Source organism: Rhinolophus sinicus, linkage group LG07, assembly GCF_036562045.2.
Source record: "Rhinolophus sinicus isolate RSC01 linkage group LG07, ASM3656204v1, whole genome shotgun sequence".
Lineage (NCBI taxonomy): Eukaryota > Metazoa > Chordata > Mammalia > Chiroptera > Rhinolophidae > Rhinolophus > Rhinolophus sinicus.
The window spans coordinates 100,561,363-100,588,097 of NC_133757.1; the positions used below are offsets into that span (position 1 = coordinate 100,561,363).

The 26,735-nt window shown below is 35.6% G+C and overlaps 1 protein-coding gene and 1 pseudogene across 8 annotated transcripts in view; one reads left to right on the top strand and one right to left on the bottom strand.

Annotated features, from left to right (window-relative positions):
- The window catches only part of LOC109448102 (histone H3.3C), a 36,589-nt pseudogene extending 11,009 nt beyond the window's left edge, over positions 1-25,580 (top strand).
- RAPGEF2 (Rap guanine nucleotide exchange factor 2) overlaps positions 1-26,735 on the bottom strand; it is a 214,642-nt gene that overhangs the window by 172,928 nt on the left and 14,979 nt on the right. The window lies entirely within an intron of this gene.

A 26,735-nucleotide genomic window follows, 5' to 3' on the forward strand; every position in this document is an offset into this window, starting at 1 on the left:
GACCTCCTTTACCCAATTCACCCTTTTCCAACCCACTTCCCCTCTGATAACCACCATTCTGTTGTCTGTATCTGAGTTTGTTTTTGCTTGTTTTGTTAGTTTGTTATTTTTATTTTATAGTCCTCACATGAGTGAAATCACATGGTTCTTGTCCTTTTCTCTCTGACTTATTTCACTTAGCATAATACTCTCAAGATCCATCCACGTTGCCGCATAATGGCAATGAACCTTTATATTTTAATTAAGTATACTTCTCTCAAAAATTTCAAAGCAAGGATATAAAAAGTGACCATTTTCAAAGTAATTACTTAGCTTGTCTACACTTTGCAACAATATGCATGACAAGTGAAATACATTGTTTTTCAAATCAATCATATTGCTCTTACTTTTAAAAATGAGTCCACCTTGAAGCATAAGTATGGATTCACTAATTAAATGGCATCAGTTCACCGAGAGACAAAAGAATGCTGTGTTATTCCTTGATAAGGAATCAAAAGACACACTTGAGAATTGTTAACATTTTCCACAAGATTACTCAGACTAATTCTAGGAGTTTCTCCTGTTCTAAATAGAGTCAATGCAGGTGGAGAACAATAAAATAATGTCTAGTAATGGCCCTACTAGAGAAAACATAACATCACGTAAGTTCTACTACATGGAAACTTTTCTCACAAAGAAGCCCATTATCTCCTTTCCATTAAATATGTTTCTCCTCAAGATAGAATTATATTATTGAACACTCCCACCTTTGTTCAAGGCCAAAGGGAAGAAGAAATGTCTAACTGTTCCATTTTCTAAACCTCTTAGATCTTGTCAAAACAAGGAAGCGGAAATAAAAAAAAAATGTGCAAGAAACTATCAAAATGGAAAATTAAAACTGCTCAACTGGCATTCCATACATTGGCTTTAAGTGCTAGGTTTTTCAACATCTTCCCACCCATCTACACTTTGGGGAAACTTCAAAATCTCATGCTTCCAACTATAGTTTGAGGTTGTCCCCTATGTCCAATTTGAGAATCACTGTAGCCACACCAACTATTTCCCCTTGTTAACTTCTGTGGTTTATGTTATGTAAGTTATAGGACTTTCTGAATTACAAATACAATTTTTTTTATGATACCCAATGTTTCACCCCTGAAAATTGCTGCTTCAAATAAATACGTAAGCTATTAAAAAGCAATGAGTACTATACACTTATAATCGGTTACAAAAATGATTGGCTTCCTGGGCAAATAGAATTGTACCTATGACACATGGATTATCCTCATACCAATATCAAAAACAGAACATCTTTCTTCACCCACTCCGTCTAGTGTAGAATTCTTACAAAGGAGTGTAGGGACATGGAAAGGAATCTAAGATCTGGAATCAAATCCTAAGATTCTAGGCAAATCTCTTGATTGCTTCTGGGCCTTCGATTCCAAATATTCTAAAAATTGTTAAATCAAGGGTCTCTAAATTCTAAAATCCCCTTAGTCAATCACTAACGCGGCCTCCTATCTCCAGAAACAGTGTATTATACAAATCTTCAAGTACATTAGCATAGCCAAACATGAATCACTAATTACTTGATCTTTCTTAAATACTAAATGCAGTGACAGATCTCTAGGGCAATCTGAATTTAAAAACAAAACAAGAAACAAAGGTAACATGAGTGGAATGAGAGATTACATAAGAACGTGATTGTAATCTGAGTTCAGCGATACTACAAGTATGCATTCTTCAATGTACAAAGACAACTTGATGAGTGAAAGGAGTTCAAAAGATAAAAACACACATAAGAAAGTAATAGTTGGACAATAACATAATGTGCCTCCTTTACTTCTTAGAAGTACTCAAGAATTGTGTTGGGAGAGAAGGCACCTCTGTTACTGTCCTTTCCAAATCCTGTCTACCTAGTAAATTTTCTTGCCATCTCACCAACATACTGAGTCTCACCTGCTTGTCTAGTTCTAACTCTGGATCAATAACCTCCTAATTCGCCCGCTAAGAACATCCTCTCTTCTGGACTTCTAGGAGATAAAGTATCATTTACTTAAAATTATACTGCCCTATTTACGGTTATACAATCATAAAATGCTAGACTAGAAAAGTCCTTAGAAACCATCTATCTAAATCTTCACTTGATAAGCAAACTAGAGCCTAAAGAAATGAATCGATTTAAACAAGGTCAGATTCCTTATCTAACCAGTCAGTTAATTGACACAAAGATCCTTGCTTGCTACAGTGTTCATGGACTGAGAGGTGGAAACATGTTTAAAAATTAAAACATACTCCTTTAATTTACCCACTCCAATATGAGTTGAGCATCTACCGTACGCCATGCCAAGCACTGAGATTGGTGTCCTTCCTTCTAACGTATGGGTAGCTGATTCATAATTTTAACTCACAGATCCATTACTCACAAATTTGCTTTCCTTCAATGGCCCACAAGAATCATATGAACACCTTCCAAGGAGTAAACATTCTCTCAAAGAAACAGCAAAGATCCAATTACAGGAAGTTGTTTTAAAAGGTGGGGAAGGGGGCAAGAGAGGCAGAGAAGGAAATGCTACACATGCCAGGGAAAAACTGGCCACTGCTGTGCTGACATTCAATGTTCTCACCTGAGAAAACTATTGAGTGTTGAGATGAAAGAAGAAAAAAAGACTTCCATCTTTAGTTACGCTTCTGAATGATTAAAACCAGCAGTGTGCCTTTAAGAATCTATCTACTACTTTAACAGTCATGCTGATTTTACGAATTTTACTAATGATTTTGGATCCTCAAAACAAAAATTACTTGGTTAGTTGGGTCTTATTTTATCTTATCCACAGCATACGAAACTGTAACAGGGGTTTTCAAATTTGACTGCCCTATAGAATAAGCTGGGGAAATTTTAAAAGTCTGGTGCCCAGGCCACACTCCAAATCAATTAAATCAGAATCTCTGGGGGTGGGACTCAGCATGAGTATTTTTTAAATCTGCCCAGATGTTTCCAATGTACAGTCAAAAAATTCCATTAAACCAGACGATCTCTAGGGCCAATCTATTTCCAAAATTCTCATCTAAGTTAAGTCTTGTCCACCAAACCAGGTAATTTTAATGCTAATAAAGGCTAGCAATGTAATTGTTAAAGACAGATTATTGAAAGGATATAGTAATTCACAAATATAAAAGTGTGAATAATCAGAGTGGCACATAGCAAGCATTCAAATATTCACTGACCAACTAGATGTAACACAGAAAAACCTAACAATAGAAGGCTAAAAGACAATTTGCGCCAAGGACACATTAAAGCTACGTAAAGCTATGTAACACTTACAAAATTAATTATAAATACATGAGTCCACATTGTAATTTCTCAGTTTCCCTAACTTTTTCTTATTGATAAATCCCTTGCTATAACACAACACTATACCTATGTGTGTTGGTAATGTATGTGTATATCAGTGTGTGTGTGTGTGTGTGTGTGTAACACTATATATATTGTATATAACATATATGTATATGTGTATATACACACTTATATCCTAGCTCTGTCCAGTGAGAGGGCCTAGAAGACATAATACTCCAGTAATAATAAGCACATCCACACCAAGATCTTGGTTTCTAATATCATTCTCCAATAAAAGGGATCCTTAGAGAAATGGCTAATTCTAGGACTGGGGTGGGGAAAACACAAGATGACCCTGTAGCATTTAATAGTACCAGAAAGTAAGAAAGTGCTCAAAAAAGATGGGGCATATCAAATGGATACAGGAGCAAAGCTGAAAGAGCACCAATGCCCAAAGATGGAAAAATATGAGCAATAAAATAATGCATCATAACCCAAAGTATAAAATAAATATAACTGGGGCGACCAGTTAGCTCAGTGGGTTAGAGCTCGATGCTCTTAATGACAAGGTTGCTGGTTCGATCCCCACATAGGCCACTGTGAGCTGCACACTCCACAACTAGATTGAAACAACTACTTGACTTGGAGCTGATGGGTCCTGGAAAAATACACTTAAATTTTTTTTAAGTTTAAAAAAATAATAATAAATACAACTGAATCCATATTGATGGAAATAATTGATTAAATAAATAAATGAGGGAGAATAGGTAACGTTCCTTAGAGAAGAATTCCAAATAATTTATATAGGAGGTGTGGCTTAAATACCCCCATCCCATCCCTTGTGTGTGGACTGGATTCAAAGACATGCTTTCAAAGACTAGATAGAGTATGGAAGGAGACCATGGGGGTGATGTAGGAAAACCTAACAAACACTGCCTCAGTCATGTGTTCAAGGTCAACATCATCATGTTGATACTACCTATGTACCCTTGATATTATGTGATGAAAATAGCACTTTGTGGTCTTCCTCCCAGACCTTATATCCACCGTCTAATCATAAGAAAAACATCAGACAAACCCCAACTGGGGGACAGTCTACAAAATAACTGACCATTAGTCCTCAAAACTATCAAAGTAAAAAAAAAAAAACAAGGAAAGATTGGGAAACAGGTCAGAAGAGACTGAGGAGACCCAATGATTGAATGCAATTTGATATCCTGGATGGGATTCTGGAACAGAACAATGTATTCGTGGAAAAACTAGTAAAATATGAATAAAATCCAGAGTTCAGTTAACAGTAATGTACTGATGTTGGTTTCCTAGTTTTTACAAGTGTATCATGGGACCGCAAGACGCTAACAACAGGAGAAACTCAGGGAAGGACATCCAAGTGCTATCTGGTGTTCCTGGCATCTGTATACTACCTGTGCAGCTCTTAAGGAATCTAAAATTATTCCAGAATAAAAATTTTATTTTCGAAAAAGCTATATGCATGCAGATAGATGAATCTAAAAACACAGTTTGTGTCACAGCTAAAAACTGTAACAACTCAAAAGAACTCCAGAGGTTCGGCCCATGAGAACGCTGCCTCTGAAGCTTTGATTTGGGGTTCAAGCTTGGGAATGATTTACAGACTGGGGAGAAGGAACATTCATAATTTCAAAGGACTGAAAGCTTAAACCACCTACTTTCTCCTTCTTAACCATCTCCTGTGATCAAGACCCTACTGATTCTTTCTCCTCAACGCTGTCTTTCCACTGCCACTGTCCAGCGTCTACTGTAGGGCTTTCATCCATGTAGAGGCAGTAATTTGTCTCCCTACCTTCAGTCTTTCCCCACCCTCTCAATTTCACACAATTGTTATATTTCTAAAATGCAAAACTTAAAAACCTTTGATGGCAACACACACACACACACACACACACACACACACACAAAAGCCACAAAGTAATAATTGGCCTTTACCTATCTCTTCTCTATTCTCTAACCAAACAATTTGTTTCCAAAAGCCCACAATACTTCTGCTTTTAGACTCTTTTCTCTTAGTATTTTTCATCCTGTATCATATTGCGAGCTCCTAAGACAGGGAACAGCACATCTTATTTATTCAGAGCCATTCTCCACAGACCAGCACAGGACTTTATGCATAACCGGTGTTTAATACATGTGTTTGAATTTTCTTTAAAACTAAGTTTCCACATAAAATCAATTTGAAAAATCGAAAAACAATAAAACCGTCCTTAATAATCAGTTAACAAGCTCTGCTCAAAATCGGTCATTTAACAGCATTTAAGTCATCTTTTAAATTTCACACCCATTCAGATGACCAGGGCCAAACGGAACTACACTCCTTAGATAAGCCATTCTCTTCCACTGCAGCTGTGAGACACTGTGAGACCCCAGGGGGGTGGAGGGTGGGGGAAATTCAATGGGATGGTAGAACTGAAAGTACTTTTACAAAGTACAGTCTGTATGTTACAGACTTGTGCGGCTCTGCTCTGGTCTCCCTTTGAAGCCAACATTTATGATCTCCATCTTAAAGAACACTACCACCCAAAGTACAGGGAGTAGGAAAGCACAAGAACCACAGAGACCTCTAGGTTCATCCAACAGTTTGGGGCAAAATCTCTAGGGCCCAGCCCTTGTTCTCGTCCCTCAGATTTCATTACTTTGTCACATCCTCTTTTTCTCGCAATCTAGATCAGCAGCAACCTACACATACTTCACACTGAAACTAGACCGAAAACCACAGTAACCAAAGGAAAAGACAAAAAGCAAGTCAGTCACCTAAAGAGGAGCCTGAGTTACCTGCAACCTGAGCTCCTGAGTCAACACCTGATTCCAAACCAATCCATATACAGCTGACCCTCATTACCCGTGGATTCCACATCTGTGCGCTTGCCTACTGGGTCAAGTTTGTTTGTAAACCATACTCCAGGCACTTTCGTGGTCAGTCAGGAACGTGCACAGGGTGGTGAAAAACTGTGTTATCCTATGTACACAGTCCGCTGCATGCCCTGCCTTCCTGTTTCCGCTCTCCTACTGTAAACCACAGTGCTTTCCAAGGTGTATTTTGTGTCACATTTTTCGCATTTTTGTATCTCCTGTTGATGCTTTCCGTGGTCCCCGAGCACAGGGCTGAAGCGTGGTCCTGAGCACAAGAAAGCTGCAGTGTGTCTCAGGGAGAAAATACAGGTGTTAGACAAGCTCCCATCGGGTATGGGTTCTCGTGTTGCTGTCCGTGAGTTCAATGTTAATACAGCAATGATACACATTAAATAAAGTGTCCTTAACATAAAACAAGGTTATAGGTTATATATTCATCAGTAGAAAAGGGTGATGACCACAGGTTCGCAGGAAGCTAACCTTGTACTTGCCCTAGGAGCAATGGCTCATTATTTGCAATTCAGTGTTCTCGCGACTTCATAGAATATAAATATCATGAATAATGAGATAAATTAATACTACTCACAACAGTAACAACATAACTTAATAACCATATCAATTAATACTACTTGATGAAACTTTTCTTAGGATTTGCAAATTCCATGGCCAAAGAAAAAAAACAAAAACACCCAAAATATTCTAAGAAAAAGAACTAAGATACAGGGGTAATTTTCTAGGTCCAACCTCTACCTGTGCCCAACTGCTTTTCAGAACAAAACCCACAATATTTTGATAAAGTTTTAAAATTATATTCTAAGTCACATATTTGTGGTAACAATCTGTCTCCTACGAACTTCCGATTATTACTGTTGTAACATAAACAAAGAGTAAACCTACTAATCCTAAACAATTCTATTTTATGAGGTGCTTACACAAAACTAGACAGTCTAACACAATACTTAATTTTTGACCACTCATATTACCAATACACATATAAATTATTTATTTAAGGAACTAAACACTCAGAATAATTCTCTAGTTCTTTTTCATCATTTACATAAAATAGTCTCTTATTTTTGAAAAAGAAAACGGAGGGATGGATGGGAGCAGGAGGAGGAAGGAAAAAAAGACAAACTAAGACTGAAATTTTAACAAAATTTGCTATTTTTTAGTGTCCACAAGACAGTTTAATAGCCAACTTCTTATTCAGAGGGTAGATATTTCAGGCATGATGCAGATTTGAAAATCAAGAGCTCCAAAAAAAAAAATGCTCTAGTAAGTAAATTTGTTTAATCCAAGTTTAATTTGGATCCAAAAAATAATTTGACCACAACACTCTCTTTTCAAGAAATACAGTAACAAACATTTTGTAAAATATCAACATTTGACAAACAGACTATAAAGAACTTGCATAAAATAAAACAATGGGTTCTTAAGAATTAGGTTTACTTTTGTTTCTTCTCAATCTGCTCTTGACCAGAATGCAACCAATAAACAGAAACATGTACATTCTGCTACTGAGAAAATGTAATATGAAATCCAGATTCACTCCTGTATCCAGTGGCTAAGTACAATCAAATCTAAAAGTGGTTTACAAGAAAACCATGAAAAATCGCAGTCAAATTCCATTTTAAATGGAAAGAGTAGGCATTCAGTAGGTAGTTATTAAACATGGACCACCATATGTGTTATTGATGCTTCAAAGTATTTAGAGGCAAACTGAAATAAAACAGGAAAAATAACTGAAACAGTGTTATATGCAACCTTCCAAATTAGTAAATTATCTGATACTTTGACTTTCTCTTTATTATGGGGACACAACACTTCCTGATTCAAAATAAAAACTTTTCTCAAAATTAACATAAGGAACTGGCACTTATAATTTTCAACATCTATTCTTTCTTTATTGAACTTTACCTAACCACCTATATTAAAGATAAAGAATTAGCTGTAAGATTCAATACAATCCACTATCTTTATAAATACTATTAAATGTAAATGTGTTTGAAAGGCTGTTTTTCAACATCAAATGAGTGGTTCTCTAAACTTTCTAATTCAGTAAACAATATAACAATTTATGATATTGAGCTCACCTAGCATCTATTCTGCCTTTTCTCTCTTTAACCTAAAAGTAAATTAAGCATTTTTAACCTTTTTTTAAATTTAATTCACAGTAATGTAGAAAATGAAAAAAGAATTTTTAGACGAATGTTGTAAATGGTGAGTCTGTTTTTTAAAAAACTTTAGTTTGGAATCGTTTTATCAGATTTTGGAGAAGCTGCTATAAACATCCATGTGCATTTTTTCAAGTCCTTTGAGTGGTAAATATCAAGGAGTGTAATTATGATGAGTATGTTTAGTTTTGTAAGAAACCATCACACTATCTTCCAAAGTGGCTGTGCCATTTTCATTCCCACCAGTAGTGAATGAGAGTTCCTGTTGTTCCACATCCTCGTCAGCATTTGGTGTTGTCAGTGTTCTGGATTTTGGCCATTCCAGTAAGTGTGTGGTGGTATCTTACTGTTGTTTTAATTTTCATGACCTTGATAATATTTAATATGGACTATTATCTTTTCATATGCTTATTTGCCACCTGTGTATCTTCTTTGGTGACTGATACTTCTGAAACTTGTATTTTCTATACGTGCACTATCTAATATGGTAGCCATTAACCACATGTGGCTAGAGAATGCTTGAAATGTAGCTAATCCTAGTGGAGATATGCTGTAAGTGTAAAACACACTGGAGTTTGAAGACTTGGTATGAAAAGAACATAAAATATCTCAACGGGTTGTTACATAGCTCATATGTTGAAATGAAAATATGTGCGATATACTTACTGGTTAAATAAAACTTATTGCACATGTTTCATTTATATTTTTTAATGTGACTGCTAGAAAATTTAAAATTACATATTTGGTTCACATTATATTTCTATCAGACAGCACTGATCTATATACAGCCTATATTTTGACAATTGCATTGGGCAAACACTGAGTCCTCAGCAGTACTTGCTGAATAGTATCGTGGTAATAAGGAAATAAAAAATAAGAAAGCAAGTTTCATCAGTGGAACTTGATCAAAAAGTATCTAAAAGATTATAGCTTTGCTTTCTGTATAAATCCTAGAACCAGCAAGATGTTACAAGCAGTTTCTTGCAATAGCAATATTGTTACTTATAATCATGTCTGAAACGTGAATAAATTGAAAAGATAATCAAAAACATCCTAGAACCTGGCGAGGCTACAAGTACCGGGGTATAATATGTATCACAGTTCAAATTCATTAGGTTAAATATGTAAAGAGAAGGAATGACTAAAGGAGACCTAAAATATTTTTTTCATTATTAGTAAAATGAACTGCGACTATTGGAAAGAACGGGAAAACCGAGTAATGATAACTTACGACTGAGCTTTAGCCAAATCAAAATTAAATCAAGCCTGTATTTATTGAGTTCTTATACTCAACAACATGGAAAGGATGGGAACAAGTGGAATTGAGCAGTTACACAGAAATACCATGGGAGAATATTCTAAATATCCATTACTAAGGGACTAGATTAACTGTGACAGAATGAAATACTATATACGTGCTAAAATAAATGAATCTAAACTACATCAACATGAAGAGACCTCAAAACACATGGCTGAGAAAAAGGCAAGTTGTGGGATGATATAAGAAACATGATAGTATTTAGATGAACTTTAAAAACACAAAACTATGGTTCATGGAGACACATGTGCAATACAAGAATGAAAAAAGATTACAAGGACAGCCACCAAATCTCAACAGTGGCTGGTTCCGGGAGGTGAGAGAAAGGAGTATGAGTCTAGAAGAGGGAAAACAGGTCTTTCCCTACACTATTCCATTGTTTCTATGTCAGACACACACGCATACATTGGAAAAAAGGAATATGAAAAAAGGAGATTGCAAAAAGACCAATGGCCTTCTGGCTACTGTAAAATAATTTCTATGAACAAATTAACTACACACATCTAGACTTTGCTCTCACAGTGCCACTCCCCACACACACACCCACACACACACAACCCAGTGGCATATTCTTGTCTATTACTGGAGGCTACATTTATAGAATCTAAAGGTCTCTGTGACAACATGGTCTGTCGAGAAGAGAGGTATTTGTTCAGTCAGAGAAAAAAAACACTTTCCCAAAAAGCACCCTGCCCATCTAAAAAGCCAGAAACACCTCCTCCATACAAATCACTGTCCATCAAATATCAACTTTAAAGCAACCATGCAACATTTCATAAAAGCCCTTACTCAGAGCATTATATGCATATCTATCCCGACAGCTGTAAAAAATTTATAAAATTTAATCCAAGCCCTCAGTCAAAATGAACTATTATATCATATGGTTTCTACGAATCTTCCTTTTATTAATCAACTAGTTATGGGACCAGTGGAATATTTTGTTCCAGAAAATATATATTCTGTGAAAATACCATAAGATGGAGAAAATCGACATTGGAAACATATATTTTCATGTGCCTCCCAACTTTCGTGGGTTCCCACTGAGTGTGAGAACGCTCACAAAGTTTGAGACTCAAACAATGGAAGATTAAGATCTGAACCCAGAGCAGCACAAGTACAATATTTTCCATCAACACAATCAGAAGAAATGGGTATTTATTGTAGTAAGAAACAATTTCTCCTGAATCCTTGAAAAGTACTCAAGGAGGATTATTTTTAACATTTTAAAATAAACACATATTTATTTTAATAACACAGGAACAAATAATACGTTTGTTCCTCTTGATTACTTGGATGACAGTGCATAAGAGTGTAAATTCTAGAGCCAGAGTCCCTGGATTCCAGTATCAGCCTGACACGTCACTGCACTTCTAAAGCCTCTTGTGAAGTATTTTACACAGGAAATATTCAATAAATGTTTGGTATTAGTTGTTAATACTTACAAGCCAGAAGACTTTTTTTTAAATTAACCATTGCTTTCTATAATTTATGACATTGAAACAGGAAAAAAGGGGCTCTTTTTAGACTCTATGTTTTAAGTGATCTTTTTTCTTTAGTAATAATAAACTTATTTGGTTTACCCTTTCATACCTAAATGACTTTCATATTATTTCCTATGTTTGTTTTTTGTTTTTTTTTAATAAACCATGAAGTATTCTGGCAAATCAACCCTTCCCCCACAGCAGCTGTTGTGTGAAACTGACTCATGAAATGTAGACATAGAAATGAAATATTTGATCATCTGGTCCCCAACCACTTGCCAATGTACCAGCAGAATTTTTCCATCCTATAATTTATTTTCAAATACTGCAAATAAATTGCTTATTGGTTCTGTCAGAAATCAATCTGGATTGATTATAGATGAGAAAAATGTTCCTCATTTTATGAAAGCTATAAATCCATTAACTTGTGATTATAATAAAGGAAAAAATAAAACAAGATATTATCATGATTTTTAATGTTGGGAGTGGCACTAAGGAAGATAATCTCTGTTTTACTTTCAAAGTCAAAAAAGAAAAATAAATATCCAAATTAAGTCTTTTTCAAAATTTTTCTAGATAACATTCTTTGCTATAAAAGAATACAGTTGCTATTCCTATAATCTTAGATGTACACAGTATGGAAGGATATTTGGTCATACAGACTCAGACGGTACAGGGAATTCTTTACGTCTTCCATCCTGTACACGTGTCCAAATCAACACTGATACAATGAGATAAGTGCTTACGTGATAAAGGTGCTAGGCTTTCAGGATCCTACTTGTTGGATCTGTTTTCACTTAATATTAGGCATCTTACTGATGTACAGGTAAAACTGGTTAAAATTACCTTCAATACTAACCAGTAAACCTGAAAATACATTCAACCTCACTCAAAAGCAAAGCAATGTTATCTAAACATTGTGATACAATTTTTCACTTCTTGGATTGGCAAATTATAAAAGTTTAACGGAAATCCATCGCTGGCATGGATTTTTATACGCTGTTGGTGGAAATATAAATTGGTACAGCTTTTCCAATGAGCCATTTGGCATTATCTGTCAAAATGTTAAATACACAACACACACACACACACACACACACACACACACACACTTTGATTTGGTAATTCCACTACCAGTAATTTAACCTATGTATCTATTCCCAAAAAGCATCCAAAAACACATATACACACATACTTAATGATATTCACCACAGCACTATTTGTAAGGGGACATGGAATCCAAAAATACCATAAAGGTCCACCCTTTGGGGACAATTGAGATAAATGATGATGCATCCAGGGGAATACTGTGCATTCTCTGACAGAGTGAGGCTGACCTCTGGATCATCTCACAGAAGTATTTAAAAGAAAAGGCAAAAAAAATGTGTGTAGAGAATAACTCCACTTGCTTAAACTAATTTTTAAAAATCTAAATATTCTGGTAGGATCAGAAAACTTTTTCTCCAAGTATATAAACACTTATTAGAGGCTTTGGAATAGTGGTACACAGGAGGGAGACTTTCTTTTACTTATATTGTTTTAGGTTAGGTTCAAGTGTTTGTATTTTTTAATAAAAAATATGTATTTTGAGAAAAAAATTGAGATTCAACATCACTGCTTGCAAGATCTTCCGTTAGATATTAAATTGGTATTATCAACATTAAATTCTCTCCTCCTAGGCCCCCCATCTACTTAATAATATGCTGGACTTCTTGATTTTGTTTTCTACTTCTTTGTGTACTAAAGAATTATCACAAAGGCTCTTTCCTCACATGGATCCCCCCATAATTAGAAGACTCTTAGATAACACTATCTTGGTTTTTCAGTCCTCCATTTTCTCAGCCCACAGAAAATCCAGAATTCTCTGATATTTTTAACACTTAAAGCTGTCATTGCATAACCTAACATTTGGCAATTACAAAAGAAACATTCCAAAAATATTTTAATAACAATATCACTAGAACTAATATATAGCTTCAAAGAAAAAAAAAACTGCTTTAAAAGAGAAAAGTAAGTTCAGGTTTGTTTCCTATTTACCTGCTGGATTTCCAGAGGAGGGGTTGTGCTTTTAAAATACGACACCTGAATAAATGCCAAACACTATGTTGTATGCCTGAATCCAATATAATATTATATGTCAACTGTAACTAAAAAAATTCATTAAGAAATTTAAAAAATATAATGCCTGGTAGTTTCCCAACTTCTTTGAATATATATGTAAATAATATACATATTACATATATAATATATATGTAAAAACATGTGGCTTATGCTAAAATATTCTAAATTATACTAAAACTATCCTCCTAAAATGAAAAAAATATCCTTACAATGCAAAGCATTGAAAATATTGAGGCTGAACACAATGGATTAATCTGTGAAAATACAACTGAATTAACCTTCAAACCTTTAATCACGACACGCAAGCCAAAGATCACTGATCATCCATATAGTGATGACAGAAAAGACCACCTGGCACGCCATCAACTCCAACCTTCTTAAAAAAGGTACCTGCCATGGTGAAATATTCCATTGACAGTCTTTAGAGCATGCATCTCCGTTTCCCTTTCAAAATATCTGTCTTTCGGCACGCAATTCCTGTTGACTGGATTTCATTCTTCCTGTTTAATGACTCCACCCCTGGTGTGACAAAACCAAAAAACCTGAAGGAATCTATTTTTAGCAAGACATTTACTTAGGCATTTTCTATTTAATCAACAGGATGCAAAGTTGTTTGTGCCTGACCAAAAAAAAAAAATCTGCCTGCTTTGTTTACTGTCCACTTGTTAATATTGAACAAAGGGAAATCTTTTAACAAATCTTATTTAACAAAGGATAACTTTAGAATAATTTTGAACTCCATATCCCTCCAATAATTGTCTTCAAGATTTAAAATTACCAAAATAGCCTTTAAGAAAAAAAATTAAAAGGGTTCTGTATATTTTGGGTATATATAACAGGACAGGAAACTGCTTAAAATGCCTGAGAACCTTTTGTTATGCTCTGCTCTAAATGTGTGCTTTATCCTGTGTAGGATGCGTTTTTCAAAGCCCTAAGTGTTACAGAATCATAGTCTGAAATAAGACTGAAGAAAGTATATGGAAGAGGCTGCTAGGGAACCAACAACCCTTTCCGTAGAAACAGTAATGGAGTCCATCATTTGATACCTGCACATTGAAGCTCCTTTCACTCTTTTCCATAACACCTCATCACACTTCCATACTATTGAATGAATTCTTCTTATGTGAGTATTGCCCCAGCCGGACTGTGAATCCCAGGCACCGTGCCTTACTCTTCTGTGTATCCCATGCACCTAGCAGCACAGTGCCACACGCAGAGTGTGTTCAAAAGCATCTGCCATGTGACAGAGGGCCTCCACTGTGCAAGTGTGTACCTCCTAGAACTTGACAATTATGGCTTATGCTGCACCCACCCATTCACTGACAATGGGACTTAGCCAGATACATCAAATTGCTTGAGGCTCTTTTTCATGGAAAATTCACTTCTTCTGCCCTATTTCAATTCATTCCTAGCTGGAAATCCCCTTCAGGTGGTAGTTATGTTGGGTGGCATCTCGGTGTGTATGGACTTAGTAATCTAGGACTACATGACTAAAACTCTGGTTGTTTTGGGGCGTGTGTGTGTGTGTGTGTGTGTGGGGGGGGGGTGTTCAAATGGTCTCAGAGATCAGGTTTATGTTCCAAATAGTGAAGCAGCAAACAGACAAAGATATAGTATAAAATTATTACACTGCATTTTCCGATCCTCTCAATCAGACAAATTCAAAATATAAATTCAAAATTTTCTTGTCTTCATCACATAAAAAACAATAAAGCTGGGGGCGGAGGGGGTATGTGAAATTCCCCCAACACAGAAATTCTATTCCTTCACACGAATCTTTCTACTTCCCAAATATAAAGTTAACTCACCACAAGAAGGACCACTTTACTCTTATTGGCGTGCTGAAGCTTATTTTTTTGAACAAAGTGGTATTTTGACAATGTCTGGCCTACATCCTAAAGTTTGCACTTAACTTTTATATCCACCCATACCTGCCTAAATGTCAAAAGCTGAAAAGAGATAAAATTGTACTCAATATGGCAGTGAGAACTATAAACAATTTGTATAGTCTTTGTAATTTCAGCTGGGTAACAAGCAGACACAAAAATATGAACGCTAGTCTTTCCTACTTTTTTATGAAAAAGAAAGGAAAATAGGTGTATATATTATTACACAAAACACCTATTCCGTTTAGATGTTTTGTGTATATAGACCCATTCTAAGTGTTTGTGTGTGTGTGTGCGTCTCCATCTATCCTGAATCACAGGTCTTTTCAGCAGTGTCATAGTGGGATGAAACAGATACTAATGTAAAATCTCTATGGAGATACCTCTTATTCCAATGCCTCCCTAGGGAAAGCTTATAAATGATGTTTCAGGCCACATTGCGTGGTAAAATTAAAGCATATTCATTAAAGATCCACTAAGTAGTAATTCAGTCTGTACAAAAGTCGATTATACCATGAAAATGCTAAGCAAATTAATAATGCAATTAAATCTGTATGTGGGCACATTTACACTGCTTAAGAAAAGAATTTAAGAACCCTAGCTCATTTTTGAATGCTAATTACAAATGAACAATTTCTTAATTCACTGAATCAATTCCATCAGGATAAAGAAACATTTTTAAGTACTATTGTTATTCTTTGTGCTTATAGGTAATGAGTAATATGTATTTAAATATTCTACAAAGTAAGCATTTCAGAAATTTGAACTACCTTCCCTGTAAACTTAAATCACTGCATGATTGTTGCCATTTGTTTTACATAAACTCACTCTCATTTCCTAGAACGATTCCTCAGGTATAAATACCTAAAAAGATGTGTTCTTTCTTGTATTCACACTCAATGAAAATGAAAAATAACCGTAGCACTTAAAGATGCTGCCAGGGAAAGTGTGAATGTGGTGAAGCCCTAACCCTCATTGTGCTATTTGAAGATGGGCCCAGTAGGAGGCAATTGGGGTTACATAAGGTCATGAGGGTGGGGCCTTGGTCCAATGGGGTAAGTCTCCTCCTTATAAATGAGGATGAGATACCAGAGCTCTCTCCCTCTCTCTCTGCATTCGTACACAGGAAAGTCCACGTGACAACACAATAAGAAGGTGGCCTTCAGCAAGCCAAGAAGATAGCCCTCACCAGAAACCGAATCAGTCAAAACCTTGATCTTGAACGTCTAGCCTCCAGAACTATAAGAAAATAAATTCCTATCATTTAAGCCATTCAATCTTTGTTACCTTGTTATGGCAGCCCAAGCAGACTAATACAGTAAGTTTCTTACTTAACCCCAGGAAAGTTAAGCCAAAGTAAGTTCCAAAAGCACATTAAATAATACACTCAAAAGGAACTCTAGGCCCATGGAACAGAGCCAAATACAGTTACTACTAACACCCTCACTTATTCTGACTAAAAATAACCTAAAATGCACATAAATGTAACTACTTCCACCGTCTAAGCATTAGAAGTCAATGGCCAGCAAGGACAAGAAGCCTGGGATCGAGGATAGTTTTGAAGATGGTCAGGAACAGAGATTATGAGGGGACAGTGTGAATAGCTCCAGCTCAGCTGCACACTCTACTTTTTAATGTCTACATACTTCCCGAAATTGTTGCTTAAGAAGGGTGATCAAACTTTCTCATGACTACGTCATAAAATTACGTTTTACTAAAGTTCATTTAAAAGAAAATCATATACACTTTAAATACCAGAAACTACTAGAGCAAAATATGTCATAGAAAACAATATTGAGATTTCCACTTCAAGTGCATTCAATAAATATGAAACATCTCCCACATGTCAAGCACTGTACTAGGCACTTCAGTCACTAAGAAATGATAAAGAGGGGTGGCAGGTTCGCCCAGTTGGTCAGTGTCGTGCTAATAACACCAAGGTTGCCGGTTTGATCCCTGCATGGGCCACTGTGAGCTGTGCCCTCCTTAAAAAAAAAAAAAAGATAAAGATTCCTAATGATAAAGACATGGCAGATATGAATTAATAAGCACCATAGCCTTAAATCTCTATCCCAGTGAACTCCAAACTACTTACTTGACGACAACTTCTTTGGATGACAAACAGGCATCCCAACCTCGACTTGTTCTACCACTGAACTACTGAACACTCTCACCACCAGCACCACCATCCCATCCCTCTCTAATGGACTCTGATCTTCCTGAAGTCCTCTTCTCCAATAAATATCATCCCCATCCTTCAGAAACCCTGATGTCACCCTTGAGTTCTCTTTCTTTCATACTCAAATCTGTCTTGTCTGTCCCACTTTTATAACATATCCAACAGGTGACCATTTTCCCTTCCACCACCTGCTATCACAATGAGCTGATTTCGCATTAGCCCCCACAATGGTCTCCCTGTTTCTCCCCTCTCCCCTCTACTGACTATTCTCAACACCGCATTCATAGTGATCTTACCACACTTCTACTCAGTTCCCTCCAGTGGTTCCCCAGCACACTCAGAATAAATGTCAAAGTCCCTGCCTAATCAGACCTCCCCTGCTAACCCTCTCATGTCAACACCTTCCATCTGCCACTGCCCAGTAACTGCTCCAACCCTGAAGCTTCCATTACTCACCATGCCAAGACAAGATTTGCCTAGAATGTCTGTGATGTTTTCTCCTCTATTCACCACAAAGCTTGCTCCATCGCTTCGTTCTGTCCTTCTTCAAATACCACTTCGTTATCAGTGAAGCCTTCCAAATGTGGCCTTACTCAACTTAACATGTTTCTGTAATAGTCATCAACAACTAACACACACTATGTTTGCGTGCCTCCCCTCACTAGAATGTAAACTCCATGCACTACAGCAAGCAAGGGCTTTATTGTTTGCAGCTGTATCCTCAATGCCTAAAATCGTGAATGGCACACAGGAGACCCTTGTAAACATTTGTTGAATTAATTAATTTCTATTATAAGAGAATGTTTACTGATATCTGCTAAAATACCAAAATTTCTGCAATGAGGTTCACTGTAAAAGAAAACAGAAAAATAAAAAACCATCTGCTTCAATGCGAAAGGTTCCTAGGCCAGCCACGCCCCTACTCCTTACAGCCTTTCTGTGCAGTCACATTCTCATGTTTGCAATGTGCCTTTCCCTATGTTTGTCCATAAAAATTATTCGTATCACACAGGGAATATTTCAGCAATACCAAAATATTTTTGAGAACATACTGACAAAATTATAGTGGAATCTGGGGAAAATATAATTTCTCCACATTTTTTCAAACATCTCGATTTGTTATATAAGTGGGGAAACTACACATCTCAAATGTTATGTAAATTCAATTCGCATTAAAAATATACATGTTTGCATTGAGCCAAAATATTAGAATTAGTCATGATTCTGCTAAAAATAAAAATTTTGTGTAGAACTTTGCAAGTAACAAAGTGGCATTCAATCTGATAAAGGACTTGTATCCAGAATATATAAACAGCTCTCAGTACCCAAGGAAAAAACATCTAATTTTTCAAAATGCTAAATGCAATGTGGTAGCCTGTATACTGTCTTGAACAGAAAAAACAAACAAACAAACACATTAGTGGAATAACTGGTAAAATGAAAATAAAGCCTCTAGTTTAGTAAACAGTATTATTCCAATATTAATTTCTTAGTTTTGACAAATATGCCATGGTTCTGTAAGCGACAGGTATACAAAAAAATTGCACACTATATGACTCTATGTATATGACATTCTGGAAAAGGCAAAATGATGGGAAGAGAAATTATATCAATGGTTGCCAGAGGCAGGGCTAATAGGAGGGGACTGACTACAAAAAGGGCCAAAGGAACTTTCCAGAGTGATAAAAATGTCTTTATTTTGATTGTGGGAGTGGTTACATGGCTGTATATGTGTTAAAACTCATAGATTTTTACACTTAAAAAGGTTAAAGCTTACAATACATACATTACATGACTTCTGAATAAGTTGCATCCATCTTAATTGCAATTGGATTTTTTCTGTAATTCCTAACACAGTACTGGTAGGTGTGCAAACTTCTACTACAATGATTATTAAATTTAGAAATTCAAGCACCCTTTGGCTCAAAAGAAATTTACTAGATCACATATGTAAGGGACAGCCATTGTGGCACGACAAATATTCTGTAATGGTTAAACACACACACACACACCCCATAAGGGAACTCTTCATATACTAGAAAGACCTCCAAATTATCTTTTATGTTAAGGGAAGGTATGTAGATATAATTTTGAGGGTGGGGATATTTTCTATGGGTCTATGTATGGATTTCTAAAAAGTTTTTGGAAGACTAAATAAGCAACTAAAATCACCCATTATCATTAGGGGATTGGGCATTAGGCAGATGTGGAACAGAATTCGAAGAAGTAAGACTCTCCACTGTATACTTTTTTATACTTTTTGATATGTGAACCATGCAAAAAAGAAAAACTAAGTAAATAATATTTAAAACACTAATTTTAAAAATATAGAGTTTAAGTACAAATTATGAACATTTTTGGAACACTGAAAACAGTCCAGAGACAGAAAACATTATCATGTACACTTACAATGCAAGTTAACTTTCAATTACCAGAAGAAAATGAGCAATCCACGTAGCAGACTATGTACTTAACCTTTCTCTCTGACCTCAGTACCCCACAAAAATAGAAGAAAATAAGGAGTATAAGAGATAGAAAACAAAGAATGTTTTGGAAGGAAAGGTATAATTTTTTTAAAGGAGGCGTAAATGAGAAAGCTCAGATTAAAAAAAAAAGCCAGGAACTTCCTACACCTTTAAAAACCCTCTCTTTCTGTCCTGGAGAGCTGTGCTCTTCTATCACTAAAGTGAGGACAGTATTTTCTATGTCTTATAAGAGCCAAAGAGAAACAAACAGGACTTCTTGCCACAGACACAAAGTGATATATGTCCTCTGCAACTGAACAACTCAAAGGCATCATTTAAACACAGATATATACTCGGCACAATCAGAGCATCTGGATGGATTATTTTAGAATTTCAGAAGCACTTTAGACTTCTTAAGATCTCACATTCCAAACTCTAGCGATCTGCCTTTCATTCTGTAATTGAGACTATGACATACAATCATAAAATGGTGTCAGAGCTAGGTAAGTTCAGATAACTTAAATAGTATTTCTGTGCAAGATATAGGCATATTTGAACTTTTAGCATATCTGAATAAATGTTTCTGAATTCTGGTCAAAGTCTAGTCCAAATAGCCTCTTTCTGAACAGTGTGGCCAAACAACAAAATTCATTTGCGAGCTAAGACATCATCATGGCAACAGTTACAAAAGCAGAATTGCCAGGAATATTTTACCCGCCAACCTGCTCATTTCAAAGACTAGAACCCATTCAAATCTGGTCCTTGGTAGCAATCGCCCAAACCTTCCCCCTGGCTTTTTCAGTCAGTATTGAAAACCAAGGTTCTCTGCTATGTTCCTACACAGAAAGGCTAAGTATTAAACTAACTCCATGTTGAAGCTTCATAAGCAACAGAAATAAAAGGTATGACAATTCTGTGTTTCTGACAAACCCGCAGATGCCTGGTCATGCTACAACCGCAAAAAAATAGTTACTTTCCCCAAAACAAAACAGCTTGAAAGGCATGAAGCTTAAAGTGAGTCCACTCCAAAAACCAAACTCTAACTGAACTTATCACTTATGTTCCTCCTCAACTGACAAAAAATCTGTACTAGTGTAGTTGATTATTAAAAAAACAAAAAACAAAAAAACACACAAAACAAAACCAAAAACCAAAAACCATAGCAGCTAATCAGAAGATATCAGAAGATACCAAGATAATACATTTACATCCTTAACACACTGCGTGGTGACAAAATTAGCAATTAGTAAATATTAGATGCCATAAAAACCATAACGTGATACTCTATATTACTTTCAGATAAACCTGGAGATTAGGACAGGCTGTTATAAAAGGTATAATTCAAATAACAATAACTAACATTTATTGAGAGTGATCTATTTACTAAGCACCTGGATCTAAAAGTAGACCTTTCAGCCCCACTCTACTCACTCTAATTGTTTTCAATTTTTAAATAAAATTAGACTTTAGACCTGAAGCTTATCTCTAAAGTGTGAGACATTTTGAATGAAGAAAAACATCCTAAGCAAATCAGAACTTCGTTTTGTAAAAGTCCTCATTAACAACACAGACATTTATTTATACCCTATCTTATTGTACAGGGAATACAGCAGAGTGGAAAAAATTATGGACTTTAAATCAAACAGTTATGTGTCCTTACGCAAATTACTTAATTTCTCTGTATCTCAGTTTCATGACTTGTGAATTGAAGACAGAACCTCCTGCTTAATTGGGTTGATGGAAAAACTAAAAAATATATATATATATGAGAAAACACCTAGTTGACTTTCTGGCACATAATAGATACAATGAAGGTCCATTACTTTTCCGTATCTTTCCTCAGCTGCTCTGAATTATGTTCTCCCTGAATATAAAATGAACAAACAACACAACTCCAGGCATTATATGTTATACTGGCAGGCAACCTAAAACAGCTAATGTGGCACTTTCAAAAGGGTTGCGTAATGAAAGTTAACTCTTATTTAAGGATAACCAGAGGCATAAAATAAAGATTCATTTACTGTTGCCCCTCGCAATGGGGAACATTACTATGAAATTCAAATTCTTCAAAAACATCATGAGAGTTCTATTCCACATTCTTATTCCTATTAACACTCTTGTGAAAGTTTCTGGCTATATGTCTAAGTTCACCAGCATCCAAACTGAATACAGAATAATGACAGACTTTGATAATCAAAAAAAGAAAGCTATCCATCCATAGCATATAATTACAAAGTTTTTATTCTAAAAACACAGATTCCAATAAACACTTAGAATAGAACATATATATTTTTGAAAGTGAAGAATTTTGGGTTCAGCTTTTCTATTTAAACTAAAGTGATCAAACTATTTAAGATATACTGGTGTAGATGAGTTTTTACACAATGGTTCTCTGAAGTGTGAAAATGCTTTAATGAAGAAAAGTTCTACAAAACTCAACATGAAGCCTACGCTTCTAAAATGATACAGATAAGTATTAACGTGGACAACCAAATAAAGGACTAATTTGAAAACACGGTTTTACTGCCTTACACACACCAAAAGGAGGCAAACTTGTGTAAGTGCTACTAGCCAAATATTAAAAGTAGCTTAGTCTATTTATTATCTTCGTAAATGACTCACAATTTCTACTGGCACAGGCACTTTAGATTTGTCAATGATAGTCTATGCCTTACATTAGCGTCGAGTTTTCCATTTGTGAAGTACTGTCTCATATATTATGCTCATTTTAGCCCCTTACAACCACTTTGAAAAACAGGTAAGGCAGGCAGTGTGCCCTATTTTACAGACCAGAACAATAAGGCTCAAAAAAGTGCCAAGGTCACACCGAGAGACAGTAAGGGGTGTAACACAAGTCCCTCTTCTCCAGGTACTTTTCCTCATTAGGCTGTACAAAAGATTGAATATAGAGTTTAAAACATCATTGATCTAACTTGACATTTTCACTGCAGTAATTAATTTCAAGCTTGTTCTCCAAAATGTGCCAAAAATCCACAGAAAAGAATTACAGTATTCATATTTCTAAGTAAATACAGTTAAGGTGCTATATTTTATTAAAATAAATGATTAAAGTATGAAAATTTCCTATTGTTATTTATTCTTGAAAATCACAAAAATATAGAAAAATGTACATCTGCTTTCCTAAACTTCCTTTCTGGAACACTGACCTCGTGGGGTAAAGTCGAAAGCCGCAGTCAGCAGCTTGGAAATATCATTCAAGCGAAAATGTTAAGAAAGGTTACAAGGTAGATGTACAAAACACAAAGTGCAGAACGCAGTGAAAGCAAATGTATACATACCCAAACATAATCCAAGGCAACCAACTGAAATCCACTGGTTAGGAATTTACAATGCCATGCCTAGAATTCAGGTTTTTACTTTTGACTTGCATCTGTGAATGACACAAGTCATGGTGACTAAGTAAAATTTGAATCAGTATCGCCTAACTAGGCAATTCCAAGAATCAGTTTTGGCTCCGTCTCTAAATAATCACAAGGCTAAATTATGTTACACTCAAATAAAAATTTTAAAGATGAGTTAAATTTTAAAATTGTCCCAGAGTCAGTTGTACCCCATCAGTATTGCTTATTGAATTACTATAAAAATGCCTGACACACACTTCATACATTAAGATATTTGGGGACTGTCAACACAAATGTCAATAAGATAGTTTCACCTTCAAGGACTCCTGCAGTTTAAAATAGGAGATAAGATGTATACACCTAATAATTATGAAATAACTGCCAAAGGACAAATGCCTTAAAGAGATACGCAAGCTAAAAAAAACAGCAAAAATCACATAAAGAAATACTCAACCTCTGGCCCAAGTGACCAGAAAAAGCTTCATGAAGGAGGAACCATTTAAGTTAGTCCTTAAAAACTGACCAGGATAGATAGGTATGAAGGAGGGAGGTCAGCATTAAACGAAGAGCTACTAGCATGGGTAACAGGGAGGAAATCAAAAGCTTCATTTATGGGACATTGATAAAGACCTGAGAATGACTGCAGTTAGAATGGAAAGAACTAAGAAGAAAAATGAACTGTTTTCTTTCCTGAACTCCAAGGTTAGCCTTTTGAAAAAAATCAATTCAAACACAAGAGTAGTTTACCGGGAAGATAATGCAAGATTATTGTTCTTTGTGGTTACAAGTATCATTCTTGACAATTATCATCCACAAGAATGGGGTCTACCAGACAATGAGGAATGAGGCCTTAGGTTTTTTTTCCTCTAAAATACCATCCTAAGTAAAAGGTCCACAACAGTATTCCTCTTCTTGTAACTTTGGTCTTATAATCATCTGAGAAAAGTAAAAATGAAGGAAAATGGAAATTAGGACCTAGCCTAAAAGCAGAGGGTAAGGATAAGCATGGGTTCCTGTAAACATGTTAATGTAGTCATTTTCATAATCAGCAGAGGGGAGTGTTTATCCAATACTTTAAGAAGAAATTCTGAGAATTTCTTATAATCTTCTGAAAGGTATGCTAGAGAAGAATTAGGCTTTTTTTTTTTTTTAAGCCGTGTACAAGAGATAGAGTAAATGACAGTTTACAGTAAAGGTCATTTAACCTATTCAGTATATTTTTAAAAAACCTGTTAAGCTATAAAAGGCCATATTTTAAGTTATGAGTGAGATGTTTCCTATTTCTCCTTCAAAAAAAATGTCACCCAGTTTGATGACAATTACGGATTGCTTTCCACCAGACTTTGAAAGATTTATGGGAGATGGTAGTTTTTTCTTTCTCTTTCCTACGTGCTATTTTGTTTCAACCAATTTGAAGGTAAATATTGTTTTCCTAAACATTGATTCAGTGTTTAACATCTACTCCCTTCCTTGAAAAAATTTTTAAAAATCACAATAGAAATGTACAAAATACTGTATAATATGCCTGAGGTTTTAAATTAGTTTTTGACCATTTCCACGAGACTACATTGATTATTAACTATTTTCATAAATAACTGACATGACATCTTAAAGTATAAACATTGATTATCTGCTAAAGATAAGTACCTGAAGGAGAGTAAACACGAAAAATTTCTATTTGAGAATACATTGTAACAAGGTCTTCATTAGCATTTTCTACAGTTTCACTTGACACTGTTGCAAATTTGGAGTGATTAGTGTCTCTCTCCTAAACCTCTATGAGGGGCCGCCATTGCTCCCTAACGCCAGCGCCGCCTCTAGCTCGAGGAGCTCCAGCCTAAGGAAAAGGGGGATCAGTAAGGAGGTCTCTATACCATGGCGCCTACAAAGCAACTGCCTGCAAATCGACCGGTGGTAAAGCACTGCGGAAGCAACTGGCTACAATAGCTACTCGCAAGAGTGCGCCCTCTATTGGAGGGGTGAAGAAACTTCATCCTTACAGGCCTGGTACCGTGGTATTCTATGAAACGAGACGTTATCAGAAGTCCACTGAACTTCTGATTCGCAAACTTCCCTTTCAGCGTCTGGTGCGAGAAATTGCTCAGGACTTGAAAACAGATCTGCGCTTCCAGAGTGCAGCTATTGGTGCTTTGCAGGAGGCAAGTGAGGCCTATCTGTTTGGGCTTTTTGAAGACGCCAACTGTGGGCTACCCATGCCAAACGTGTAACAATTATTCCGAAAGACACACAGCTAGCACGTCGCATACATGGAGAACGTGCTCAAGAATCCACTATGATAGGAAACAAATTCTTTAAAAAAAAACACAAAATCTTTCTTCTTCCTGTTATTGGTAGTTCTGAATGTTACTTGTTTTTTTTCCCATGGGGTTAAAAGGTACCTAAGTATATGATTACAAGTGGAAAAATAGGGGACAGACATCAGGTATTGGCAGTTTTTCCATTTTCATTTGTGTGTGAATTTTTAATATAAATGCGGGGACAAAGCATTAATGCAAGTCAAAAGTTTCAGTGAACAAGTTTCAGCAGATCAACTTTATAACAATTATAAATAAACCTGTTAAATTTTTCTGGACGATGCCAGCATTTGGATTTTTTTAAAACAAGTAAATTTCTTATTGATAGCAACTAAATGGTGTTTGTAGCATTTTTATCATACAGTAGATTCCATCCATTCGCTATACTTTTCTAACTGAGTTGTCCTACATGCAAGTACATGTTTTTAATGTTGTCTGTCTTCTTTGCTGTTCCTGTAAGTTTGCTATTAAAATACATTAAACTTAAAAAATTAAAAAATTAAAAAAAAAAATAAACCTCTATGAGGGCAAATGGTCTCATTTAAATTATTTCACTACTAACCCCCGAAATCCCATTGGAATAGTCTCTTTTCTTTACACACATTGATGTAACTAATTACCATAGATGTACAAGTTCCAATATGTTAAGTAATCATTTATCTTTGTGGTTGCCAGGAAGTAATAGCTACTGAAGACAGTTCCACAGCACACTAAAAAGAGAAAAGATAAACTCATGCAAGTTTCTGTTTGGATGGAAGATAGAGAAAGGTGAATAACCTAATTAAAAAGTAATCAGTTTTATCTCTGAATCCAGTTTCAAGGTGTAGATAATATGCCTACAATCATTTTAAATCAAATAGCAGTAAACAATTCTTGATCGCAAACTAAATGGAAATTGAGGGTTTTTTAGTACAACACAGGCTGATTAATTGAGCAGAGCACCCAGCAATAGGCCAGGTATTGGACTTAGTATATCTGATAGGCTTACAGACTCATAGTTTTGTTTTGTTTTTTAATAATGAAAGCCTAATTCAGGAAGAAAAATGTATTAAAACTTCTCATCTAACTCTACATTTCTTGAAAACGCAGAAAAGACCACAGAAACTGTTTCAAGAAAGTCAGACTAGAACACTGAACCAATAACCTAGATTAAAAAAAAAAAAAAAAAAGTCCTTCCTGGGACCAAAACTGTAATGACACAGAAAAACTGTATTATATGAACATTAACACAT